Raw genomic sequence first — 13,496 nt, 5'->3', positions numbered from 1 at the left:
ACTTCCCTGGTGGCTCAGATGGTAAAGAGCCTGCCTGCAATGTGAGAGACCCGGGTTCGATCCCTGAGTCAGGAAGATCCCCTGGAGAAGGAAATGGCAACCCACTAAAGTACTCTTGCCTGGAAAATCCCATGGACAGAGGAGCCTGGCAGGCTACAGTCCATGGGGTCGTAAAGAGTTAGACATGACTGAATGACTTTCACTTTCATTTTCTGTGCCACGTACCATATATAAATTTTCTCAGTTAAGTCTCATGACAATAGTCTAGAATCCTAATTATCCCTATTTTAAAGGTGATGAGACTGACACACAAGAGACTGAATGACTTGCTCTAAATCACATTCCTAGAAGTGAACAGGCTGGAACATGTCTCTAAAAATGCATCCTTTATCTACATACCTTCTCTTTCTCAATGTATCATTTCACACTGAAAAGTCCACACATGATGTGCACACACAGTCCTCTCATCTTAGGTCTATAAATATTCATGAGAAACAAAAGGAGGTAAGAGAAACCAAATCTTAACCACCAATTTTCTGTTAATATGGATAAGATAATTCCTGTTGTGAAGAAGAACTAAAGAGCCTCTTGATGAAAGTGAAAGAGGAGAGTGAAAAAGTTGGCTTAAAGCTCAACATTCAGAAAACGAAGATCATGGCATCTGGTCCCATTACTTCATGGCAAATAGATGGGGAAACAGTAGAAACAGTGACAGACTTTATTTTTTTGGGCTCCTAAATCTCTGCAGATGGTGACAACAGCCATGAAATTAAAAGACGCTTACTCCTTGGAAGGAAAGTTATGAGCAACCTAGACAGCACATTAAAAAGTAGAGACATTACTTTGCCAACAAAGGTCCATCTAGTTAAGGCTATGGTTTTTCCAGTAGTCATGTATGGAGTTGGACTATAAAGAAAGCTGAGCACTGAAGAATTGATGCTTTTGAACTGTGGTGTTGGAGAAGATGTTTGAGAGTCCCTTGGATTGCAAGGAGATCCAACCAGTCCATCCTAAAGGAGATCAGTCCTGAGTATTTATTGGAAGGACTGATGTTGAAGCTGAAATTTCAATACTTTGGCAACCTGCTATGAAGAACTGACTCATTGGAAAAGACCCTGATACTGGGTAAGATTGAAGGTGGGAGGAGAAGGGGATGACAGAGGATGAGATGGTTGGATGGCATCACCGACTCAACGGACATGAGTCTGAGTGAACTCTGGGAGTTGGTGATGGACAGGGAGGCCTGGAGTACTGCAGTCCACGGGATCACAAAGAGTTGGACACGATTGAGTGACTGAACTGAACTGAATTCCTGTTGAGGCAGAAAAGCGATTGCCAGAAACCTGCCAAGATGACTGCAGTATCTAAGTACTTGCTCACAAGAGCTGGGGCAGGGGAGCTGCTGCCACACAGGCTCTGGTGTCAGTGAGTCCTGGATTCAAAATCCAGCTCTGCTGCTTGATTAGCTGTGTGACCCTGCACAAATTATTAAGCCTGAAACTTTAGCATCTTCCATCTCTCAGATGGGCATAATACTGCCTCCCCCACAGGAGTGATTGTAAGTGAAAGGTGCATGGTGATGCAGCCAAAGGGGAAGGTACAGAGATGAGTCAGGGCAGAGTTGGAAATAATATTTCTGATGTAATAGGAAGATTTCAACTCGAATCAGTGGACTTCCCTCATAGCTCAGTTGGTAAAGAATCTGCTTGCAATGTAGGAGACCCTACTTCGATTCCTGGGTCTAGAAGACCTGCTAGAGAAGGGAACAGCTACACACTCCAGTATTCTTGGACTTCTCTTGAGGCTCAGCTGGTAAAGAATCCACTTACAATGCGGGAGACCTGGGTTCGATCCCTGGGTTGGGAAGATCCCCTGGAAAAGGGAAAGGCTATCCACTCCAGTATTCTGGCCTGGAGACTTGCATGGACTGTATAGTCCATGGGGTCACAAAGAGTCAGACACAACTGAGTGACTTTTACTTTCATTGGAATCAGCAATACCCTATCAAGCCTCTCCTCTCTTCCTGTGAGACTTAGAGTATCAGTGGTGAAGCAGTTGAAGCAAGACAGCCTGGGTCTGAGGTAGCATCTGAGGCAAATTACTAAGTTCTCTGACCATTGATATCCTCTTCTGCAAAATGGGGACAATAATATCTATTCCTTGGGGTGGCTGTGAAGATATGAGAAGTAATATTTGCAAAATATAGATATACAGGGAGAACCCCACAATTATAAAGTACAGTTGTTTATTCTTCAAGGTATAGTTATTCCCTATTACTATATTTGTAAGTGCAGTTGCTGTTGTTATCATTATTTCTACGATGCTTTTCCCATCTGTACCATAACTCCTTCTCCACCCTCACCCAGCAACATTCCAAACCTGTTTTATGCTTCTTCCTTTGGTTCTCACATAAAACCTTCAACAAACTTCTGTCATCAGTTTATTTATTTTCTTATACATTGACTCATTGTTGAGAGAATTTGAGGCCCTTTTTAAAGAACAACAACAAGGAGAAGTAAACAAAATCCATGGTGAAGTTAGTTGAGTTTAGGTGGAAGATCTAGAGACAAAATTAATAATATAGGATCCTATTTGTTTACTAGAAAGTGAAAGTGAAGTAGCTCAGTCGTGTCCGACTCTTTTAGACTCGTGGACTGTAGCCCACCAAGCTCCTCCATCCATGGGATTCTCCAGGCAAGAATACTGGAGTGGGTTGCCATTATGCTACAAATTAGTATTGAGCTTTCAAGCTGCTAATCCAGCAGGAAAAAGAAACAAGTTATATTCTTTGGAATAGTTAAGATAAACTCAAGATGGTTGTTTTAAAGGACATAGTATTCCTGTTATTCAGGCTCATGAGATCATTCTTTCTGGGTCTTGGATAAACATATTTTTGTGATGTAGTGTATGACACCTTAAATGATAATGTCACAATAATTAATCTAACAACCTGATCATACTGTGTTTTAATGACTGATTTTCATATTTATTTCCTTCTCAATATTGTACATACCTGTGTATAGGGTCCACAGGTTATTCAATTTTGTATACAAAGCACTGGACACAGTGAGAGACAATATCAGTTCAGTTCAGTTCAGTGGCTCAGTCACGTCTGACTCTTTGCAACCCCATGAATTGCAGCACGCCAGGCCTCCCTGTCCATCACCAACTCCCAGAGTTCACTCAAACTCACGTCCATCGAGTCAGTGATGCCATCCAGCCATCTCATCCTCTGTCGTCCCCTTCTCCTCCTGCCCCCAATCCCTCACAGCATCAGAGTCTTTTCCAATGAGTCAACTCTTCGCATGAGGTGGCCAAAGTACTGGAGTTTCAGCTTTAGCATCATTCCTTCCAAAGAACACCCAGGACTTATCTCCTTTAGAATGGACTGGTTGGATTTCCTTGCAGTCCAAGGGACTCTCAAACATCTTCTCCAACACCACAGTTCAAAAGCATCAATTCTTCAGTGCTCAGCTTTCTTCACAGTCCAACTCTCACATCCATACATGACCACTGGAAAAACCATAGCCTTGACTAGATGGACCTTTGTTGGCAAAGTAATGTCTCTGCTTTTCAATATGCTATCTAGTTTGGTCATAACTTTCCTTCCAAGGAGTAAGCATCTTTTAATTTCATGGCTGCAATCACCATCTGCAGTGATTTTGGAGCCCCCCAAAATAAAGTCTGACACTGTTTCCATTGTTTCCCCAGAGAAATAACATATATATATATAGTTAAGTGTTGAGTATGTGTTTTAAAATTTTTATCTGCAAATATGTTATTAATTTTGAGAAACTAGAAACAGTTCTCAGGTTTCCGGAAGTTACCATCTTTCTTCATTTCCCAACTATTCTGTTTCTGTTTCTCTAGGTCATTATTCATCATGTACATAACTTTATCCTTAGAAAATACATTACAAGAACTTTCTGGGGTAGTTTTACTACACAATTGGATTCCTCCAACTTGCCACATGCATGTAATTACTTCCTTAGAAAAGTCAATGTGCAGCCACTTGCTTTATGGAAACCATGTTGAAAAGATTCCATTCACCATTAAACTGAAGTTCTACATTTCACAGAGAATGAAAAATACCAATGAACTCATCTAGTATGACTTGTACCTGACAAACAGTGGAAGCTGGGGATGGCTTTAGTGTCCTGAGCTAATTGCTACAGAACATTTACATTGTCACAAATAGAGTCATTCATTTAAAATTTAAAATGCTCCCAAGCTTTAAAAGACGTATCACAAAGGAATATGATTGTCGCTGAGTAAGGAAGCCTTGTTTTCCTTGTGCTTCCAGTATGAATAGCTTCTAGCCCTTTTAGCAAGGATTTGGGGGCCCTACAATGTGTAAAAGGATGTGAATGACATTTGCCATCCTCCTCTTCATTTTTTTTAAAGACTCTGTGAGGGAATTATTAGCCAGCTCATCCAGCTCTGTACAGGACAGGAACCTAGGAAACTATCAAAAATTCTTATTCTTATATCTAGTCTATTATTACATTTCAGTAATAGAATTTGTAGGTGTTAAGAGCTAAGGGGGTAAGAGACGTATTCTGAGGAGGGTAGATCCCAACAGCCCCATTTCAGAAATGAAAGACTACTGATATGAGATCCTTCCACACGGGAATGGCAAAAGGACATTCAAGGATGCCCTTCCATTACCTCTTCTCTTTGCCAGTATAGTCACTCATTTGCAGCTTACCTCTCCCACCCTCTTTCATTACGGAATGGAAACATAAGATAAGTTTGCATGTGGCAGTACTTTGTAGTTCTGGATAAACCTGAATAACTTAAAAAAACAAAAACCAAAAAACAGAGAGGATTCAGGCACACCCGAACTCAATGGAGTCACAATCTCCAAATGGGGTATACGGCTTGACATTAAAAAAAAAAAAAAAAGCTTTCCAGATCACTCTCTTGTTCAGCTAGGGTTGCAGTCCCCAGAGATGGAAGCTGCAAAGGTGTACAAAGGTGTCCTTTATTCAACTAGAAGTTTCTTTTCTGTACTCAGCCTTGGGGAGTATTAACAAATGTTCTTTTGCTCAAGAAGAGAGGACACACGCAAATGAAAGTTTCAGACATGCACAGAGGGAAGGAAATATTTATGGCAGATTGGATGACATGCTGCCAAAAGTAGTCACAGGTCGCAGTCCTGTTTGACTGATACCTCCTTCACTGTGGGGAGGAAATGGAAGAAACAATGGGAATGCCTCATGTCCTGAGCCCATCAGTACACACAGGACAGATCTGCTGGGCAATGAAGGCCGTGGTCTGACCCTCACTAACACTGCTCCATCCATAGTCCAACCTGTTCACTCCCCCATCTTGCTTCTCCTGGGTTTGTGGAGAGGGACATTTTTAGCACATAGTCACCAATAACACTTTTTGCACCCACTGGCCACTCTCACATCATCTTGACTTCGGTTGACAGTTTAGAAATAGATCATTGGGTCAATGTGAGAGAGGAAGAAAGTACCTTTCAAATAGAGATTGTACCAGGAGTAAAATATTTCCAAGGTGATCAAGGTGGCTACACTAATTACTCCAAAGCATGAGGTAGCCTGTGCTCAAGAAATGTTTGTCACATAAATATCTGGATGGAGGCAGGCAGGCATGAAAGGTCATAGATCTTGCTGTTTTCCAGTTTAACTCTCCCATAAAATATATGTTGTGACAGAACTTCAGGTGAAGCTTAGGGCCAGTTTATGAGCTATAAGCAATCTGCATCTGGGTAATGACCCATGGAATCCTGCAAAACAGAGACTCTTTCAAGACTTTCTTGTGATAGTGAAAAAGTCATCCACTTTGCTTAGGAAAGATGTGGACCTGCTCTCTTATGTTACAACAGAGATGTGCTCATACGGAAAGGCACTACGTAAGGGACAAAATGTGGGAGCACCAGGAGGCAGCCACTCAGCACTGGGTGTGGGAAGGTGAGCTTGATGTTTGGGATTGCTGTTCAGTATGTCATCCCGCCTATGCAAACCTGCTCCTTCTGGGGCTTCCCAAAATCTATTTTATTTGAAGTAAATTTTTTTAAGAGAATAATTCTTGAGTGGAATCACAGTATGAATTTCCTGGTTGCTTGGGATTCCATAATTTTTCTTTGACCGTAATTCTGACTCCCACACTCCAGGATGGTTAGCAAAGTGCATGTTGCCTCCTCACATCTGAAGCCCTAAACTGCAGCTACATGGGCAGCCAAACACATACTCTGCCAGCCCTGTCTATAATTTTTATTCACTTTAGAACAAACTTTGAGAAGATCCCATAAAGTTTTATCTACTATTCAGTCTAGATAAATGGAATAAAAGCTTCCTTTTGGTTCAGAAACTAGTAAGACAATAATAACATTGCAGGGATCTTCTGGGGCCAACCCTCTTGACAGAAGGTGGGAGGGACACTGTATTAAGAACTTGGTCACTGCAGTCATGTTGCTGGCATTTACATCCAAGCCTCCCCCCCAATCCCATCCTAGAATGTGATCTTGGGCACATTATTTACCCTCCCCATGCTTCAGAATTTTTCATCTGTAAAGATGGGATGAAAGTAATATCACCTCATAAAGTTGTTGTGCATATTAAATAAGTTGAGTATATCACTTAAGACTGGTCAGTCAGTTCAGTTCAGTCACTCAGTCATGTCTGACTCTTTGCGACCCCATGAATCGCAGCACGCCAGGCCTCCCTGTCCATCACCAACTCCAGGAGTTCACTCAGACTCACGTCCATTGAGTCAGTGATGCCATCCAGCCATCTCATCCTCTGTTGTCCCCTTCTCCTCCTGCCCCCAATCCCTCCCAGCTTCAGAGTCTTTTCCAATGAGTCAACCCTTCGCATGAGGTGGCCAGTACTCAATAAATGCTACCATGCTTCATCAAACATTTGTTTCTCAAATGGTCTTTGCTGGGCACTGTGGTAGGGGGTGCAGGGATGGGCAAAGATCAATCAGACACACAGACTAGCAGGGGAGATAAAATAGAAACAAAAAGAGCTATAAAATAGGCTTTCCATAATATGATGTGTGCCTTACAGTGTTTTGAAAGTATAAATTTTAAAAGCACTAGTTCAAAGACTAATGTTTTAAATATATTTTATTTTTAAAAATGAGCTTTGGATAAATGGAATAATTAAATCCATTTCACTTGGAGCATTAAAAAAAAAAAAAGAAAGAAAGAAACAGACTAATAGAATCCTGCCTCTTGAAAGATTTCTTCCCAGTTCTAACACTTAAGTGATCATTTTATTCCTGTGGATGCTCATTCATTATTCCCTACTGTTCCTGAGGGAACTGTAGATTTGCTTTATGAATGTGGGTGGGAAGATTGAGTCACTCACATGTTCTTTTGCTCTTTCTGGACATGAGGGTGTCTGATCTGGGGTCATAGCGTCCAGGTGGGAGGTAGACTCATAGCCAACTGAGAAGAGTATTCTTACATTGGTGCTGAAACTCTCACAGCTAAGGAGTCTGCTCCCCATCCCCCTCCAGGCAGAGCTTCCCAAATGTGGGTATATTTTCAGATAAATGAGCTCTCTTCTCTTCCCCAGTACTTCCCCATTAAGACACTGACTTGTAATATGTAATGTGTATTTTATGTGTATCTTTTATAGAAGTGGGACTCATCACCTAGCCATTACTATTCACCAATTACATGGGCAAACTTGATATTTTACTCTCAGCAGAAATGACATTGTGCCCTATCATTCATGTCATGAAGCCCCAGAACCTACCAGTTATGTAGACTCATTTTCCAAAATTGCCAGTAGGCATGCATTTAAAAACGTTTTCTATCCATTTCTTCTCATTTTCATAAAACATCTGTCTTAAATTTTATTGCTGGGTGTAGGAGGAGGTTATTGTTATCGTAGGTATTGCTAACCTTTTGCTTCTAGATTGAGCAAAAGTAGTGAGTTATAAACTTAGAGGTATGATAGAGTTTATCTAGAAGAAAACTAAACGACAACACTATTTCGACATCTTTCTGTATTGAGACAAAACTAGATAAACTGCTCCTCCACTGGTATCTGCCAACTCTGACTCATTGACTTCAGTCTTTCAAGTCTCATATACACATTCGTCAATGTATCAGTGTGTAACACACTGGGAACACAGAAATGGATGCAATACAACCCTTTCACCAAGGAGGTCTATATTCCAATGGGGAAGACATACGACGTTTGTCTGCCTGGATTTGTCTAGGACTACAGGCTTTCCCAGGGTGTGGGACTTTCTTTGCTAATACCTGGACATTCCTAGGTAAATTGGGATGAGCTGGTCACTGTATAAGCAGCCAGAAAATTTGTATGCACAAAGTGAGGACTCAAAAGAAAAGACAACTGAATCTGGGGGTTCGGGAAATTTCACAAGGGAAGTGACTCTTGAGCAGATTCTAGAAGGACAGATGTATTTTCCCAGATGGAGAAAAAGACATTTCAGGAAGAGAATAGTGGATTCAAAAGTGTTCAGGAACAAATTCTATCCTGCTCAGTGAGAGGACAGGGATGGTGCCTACACCTACTACATTTCCGTGTGGGTGGTGGTGTGGGAGCAGGGGTGTGGGGGAGGGGATGAGTGATGGGACAGGAAGAATACTTCCAAGTCATGGGACGAGGTTCTATTTTGTTTCAAAGTCTCTGTACTTCCACTATGGCTTTAGTCTAAAGGATGATCGCAGCTTTGAAAACTTTCTATTCTGGAAGATGTGCCTGTTTCCTGAACATGGGCAGATTAGAGAATGAGTTTCACCATATTAGTCACATGGGAAGAATCGTGATATTCCCTCAAATTCTCAACCATTTCAGCATTATTTACTGTACCTCCAATGCACTGGTCATTCTTCTTACCTGGTGTTATGAGAATGAGCAAGATGCTCTGTGACTATGAAGAATCTATTACCCAGGGAACTAGCCATTACAATGTGCTGGGAAGGGTGAGACTAGTCTGACTTGTAATATACTGGATTGAACTGGATTGCTATTTATTAACAACTTATGCATGAGCTATTGAAATGTGAAATCATGATATAACCCAAGTCTGGTGGTTGATGGTTTAGTCGCTAAGTCGTGTCTGACTCTTGAGATCCCGTGGACTATAGCCTGTCAGGTTCCTCTGTCCATGGGATTCTCAAGGCAAGAATACTGGAGTGGGTTTCCATTTCCTTCTCCAGGGGATCTTCCCGACCCAGGAATCCAACCTGGGTCTCCTGTATTGCAAGCAGATGATTTACCAACTGAGCTATGAGGGAGGCCCCAGCCGAAGTCTGCTGAATCCCAAAAATATAATTAAGAATTATAAACCTGTGCATACATGTCACTCATACATAATGCTAGAAACACACAGCCATGGGTACAAGCATACTTTGGGTCTGACATCAAGGAGAGTCAGAGAAGTGAGGGATCATGAAGGCAACACCACTAATGCCTAGGATTATCCAGGAAGGAGGGGTCAGTGAAAAAGCGCTAGTGAGGGGAGACAGACACGACTTGGAACAAGACTGTGTAGATCTTGAAAGTCAACGTAACAGGAAGATAATTCCCACTTTATAGAATAGCAAACCTCTCTAGGTTTCCAAGTCTAATATTTAGAGTGAGATAAAGATTAAAAAAAATATTATTCTTGACTACTGAGTCTTTGTTACTGTTTATATCAGAGAAAAACTAAATACACAGTTATTCCTTTTATAAGCTAGACAGTAATGCAGGAAGAATTATGAAACAAAACAAAATTAAAAGTACTTTTGATGCATCATAGGGAGAAAAGGCTCCTTTGCCAGACACCTAGAATCTGCACAGAATCTTTCAATACCTTGCATTAATAAGTGGCCATGTGGCCTGACTGGGCAGGAGCCTGTCATTCTGAGAAGATAAGGACCCTGGGAAGATAAGAAAGACATGGAAAAGAAGTAATGGGAAGAGATGATAAAGGTTCAGCAGAACCAAGAGCAAATACAGGTGGCAGTAAGGTGCTTCACTGTTGATTTTAATAGCTTGTTTTTTGGGAAAACTAGTGTTGAAGAGTTTTATATAATTAACACACTATGCCTAAAATTATGCCATTACAGGAAGATCAGAATTCTGGGATGACAGTTTCATGTATCTGTAACAGGGGATGTATTTTTATGTAACATGTTTCTTCCTTTCCACAATATACACACAAGGTTGGTGAATGTAGGCTCCCTCATTGGCCGAGCTTGTACTTTCCATTCTAAAGCTCCAAATAAAGATGGAATGCATGATGCTGGATATTTCAGAAGAACATTCCATCTTGCACCCTTTACAGTTACTTAATAGCTGTTCAGATTTAAATTCTATTTAATAGATACCACAATTTGTAGAAAGAAATAGTTGTCTGACAAATGAATGGCAGCCTTGTAATAAAAGAGGGCGTAATGGGAGAGTGGTAGGGAGCAGAGAGAGATGAGAACTAATATTTATTGAGTAAATACTATATGCCAAACCTTCAGGTAAACATGTTTCCTGCTTTTAATTGAGCTGCTGCTCAGAGAGGGTAAACAAGTTTTAGAAGTTCTCACAGAAAGAAGTAGATTCATGACTCACACCTGGCTCTGTGTAGTGCCAAATCCAACAATATTGATCGAGGTGCTTCTGACACAAATACACATTTACTTTTCAGTGATACTTCCTCTGTATATTTAGGCTTGGACTATTTTTAGTAATCTGTGACTACTTCAGGGTGGTTCTCAATTATCAGTGTGAGATCAGTGAAACTGGATCTCACAGAATTTTAAATTACAAGCTGGTTCTTGGAAGATAAAAATGTGAAAAATCAATTACTTTGATTATTGAATTATTTTTAAAGAACCCAGTGATTATGTGCATAGAAATAGGGACCGTATACATTTTATAAGAAAACACATGTACGTGTGTATATTTCATATGTCATGAAAAGTGAGAATAGGAATGAGAATGGGAATACAGGTGAGGGGCCAGGAGACCGGCTCTGGGTGACTTAATTTTCAAACCAGAGGAGTCTCCTCCGGGGGTTGCCTGTCAGCCTCACTTAGGGCTGATCCTCACTACTTTTCTTGAACTCTGTCTTTACCATCTCTGGAAATTGAACATGGGCCGCGTCTGGCCATTATGATGATGATAATAAGATTCTGCACTAACATTTATGGATGAGATTAGAGTTTTACGTGAGTGAGAATGGGGGATGGTCAATAATAACAACTACCTATGCCTTGTCTCAAACTTTGAAAAGGACATATTAGGTCCTGCTGAGGTCCAGTGATATGATAAGAAGTGAAAACACGGCACTTGCTCAATTACTTACAGAAAGCCCTTATGCGGTGACAAGGTGGAACCTCAAGCATGAGTAAGAATCCTCCCTTGGAGGCGCAGTGACAGCTGTGTGGCTAAGTGTGGGTTAGCCACGAACAGTAACACAGGTGAGAGGAGCCGCCTGTGCTCTGGTTTCCTCAGTCTCACGTGGATCTCTTGGACGTCACCAGAGGGAAAGCCACGTACAGTAAGTCTCAGTGATCATTCTCTATTTTAACATCAAACCAACATTTGAAGTTTAAAACGCATTTGCAGGTTAAGTCTACTTCTCATTACCCTTGTAAAGTTCCCCTAATATCTCTGAATTACAATGGCCTCATCTAACTATCCTGCTCACCTCACAGGACTGTTTTGAAGAGAAATAGATGAAAGTGTTTAACATGAAGCACTGTATAGATTTTTATATTATCTGGTGGTACTCAGAGTATGGGAGTCAAGTGTAACTTAAATACCAACAGCATCAAGTCTTTTAATTCCTGTCCCAGGCTCCAACTCCATTTCTACTGCCTATGAGGTTGATGGTCTGGCTTAAGTTTTTCTGTCTGTAAAACATGAATAATATCTAACATAAAGTGTTGTTGTAATGAAAAAATAAGTTATGTAAAATGCCGAATACATAAAAAGTACTTAGTAGATGGTAGCTATTAATATGATTTTCCTGGCTTGACTGATAGTTGTTTATTATTTATGTATTAAGTCAATGCCCCCAACTAACTAATGGTACAGAAAAAAGAAAGACAATCATTCCCATCATTTTATCTGAAAATCCTATGTTTGAGATGCCCAATTGAAACTGGAGAAAGTGAAGTGAGAATAAAAAGAGGGACTTTGTCAATCTCTATATATGAGTGTTGGGCTAAATAGAAATTTGAACTAAGCTCTTTACATTGTGACAGACTCAATAAGTGTCACTTAATAAGCTTTTGGAAACCAAATACCTAATGGTGAATTTCACCTGGACTAGATTAATGAAATAATAATTTTATTGGCCTATCACAGCAAATCCAGATAAGCTCAGCCATAGGACAGAACTTTTCCCTGATAATTTTAAATTTCATCTTATTTAGCTAGACTGAATATACAAAATTTGGTAATGAAAAGTTTGTTATCTATCTCTTATATTGTTAGCTGTCTATGGTAACGTAATTTCACCAAGGTAAATAAAGTCATCTGTTAAACACAGTAATACAAAAGTAATGGGTAGCCTTTCCCTTCTTTAGGGGATCTTCCCAACCCGGGGATCAAATCCAGGTATCCCACATTGCAGGTGGATTCTTTACCCACTGAGCCACAAGGGAAGCCCAAGAATACTGGAGTGGGTAGCCCTTCCCTTCTGCAGGGGATCTTCCTGACCCAGGAATCGAACTGGGGTCTCCTGCATTGCAGGCAGATTCTTTACCAACTGAGCTATCAGGAAAGCCCCTTAACAATGTCACCTTGTACTATAAAAAACAAAAAACAATATTCCCTTCAAATGTCTTCACCTCTGACAGTGATGAGAAAAATATCTCACCTGACTTTTTGTCTATAAGCTTCTATTTATACCACTGACTTTTTATTTAATGATAATTAGTTTCATATCTGTAGATATAAAATACATTGTAGATATCAAATACAATGTATTCATGACAATATACTGTCAGAGCTTTGTAAGGAGATTCTATTATAATAATCCACTCTTTTTGGAAGTCTTTCGTTAACATTCACATGATGGGATTGTTAAAATCATTAAAATAAAATAAAAGAATGGTAATATATGTTATTGTCTAGCCAAATAACAAGCAGAAATGGAAAGAAAATGCTTTTAAATTTTAAGTAAGTCTTTGATCAGCAGGCATAATGAGAAAACAACGAGGCTTAACACGGGAGAATGGCCAAATTTATCCTTGTTAACACAAGGTGCAGTGGATGTTCCCGGAACTAGAAGAACTCTTAGCAACCACCCAATCCAAACCACTCATTTAACAGATAGAAGCCAGAGAGGTTAAGTGTAATTTTCTACTAGCCTGTAAATTCAAAACCATGGATGCAAAAAAGGACAAACTATTACTAACATTATGGTCTGTGACACAAAATCAATTTTGAAAAACGTTACCTGAATAGTAAAAGAGATGAAATTATAGTTTTCATGTGGGGGCAGCTGACCGTCTTTTATATTCATAATAATGTACACATCAATCTACTGCTTCT

General features: G+C 40.2%; 1 protein-coding gene across 14 annotated transcripts in view; it reads right to left on the bottom strand.

Moving 5' to 3' along the window:
- MAGI2 (membrane associated guanylate kinase, WW and PDZ domain containing 2) overlaps positions 1–13,496 on the bottom strand; it is a 1,467,480-nt gene that overhangs the window by 345,314 nt on the left and 1,108,670 nt on the right. The window lies entirely within an intron of this gene.

This window comes from Bos taurus, chromosome 4, assembly GCF_002263795.3.
Source record: "Bos taurus isolate L1 Dominette 01449 registration number 42190680 breed Hereford chromosome 4, ARS-UCD2.0, whole genome shotgun sequence".
In the NCBI taxonomy this organism is placed as follows: Eukaryota; Metazoa; Chordata; class Mammalia; order Artiodactyla; family Bovidae; genus Bos; species Bos taurus.
This window is presented reverse-complemented; position numbering and strand designations above follow the sequence as displayed.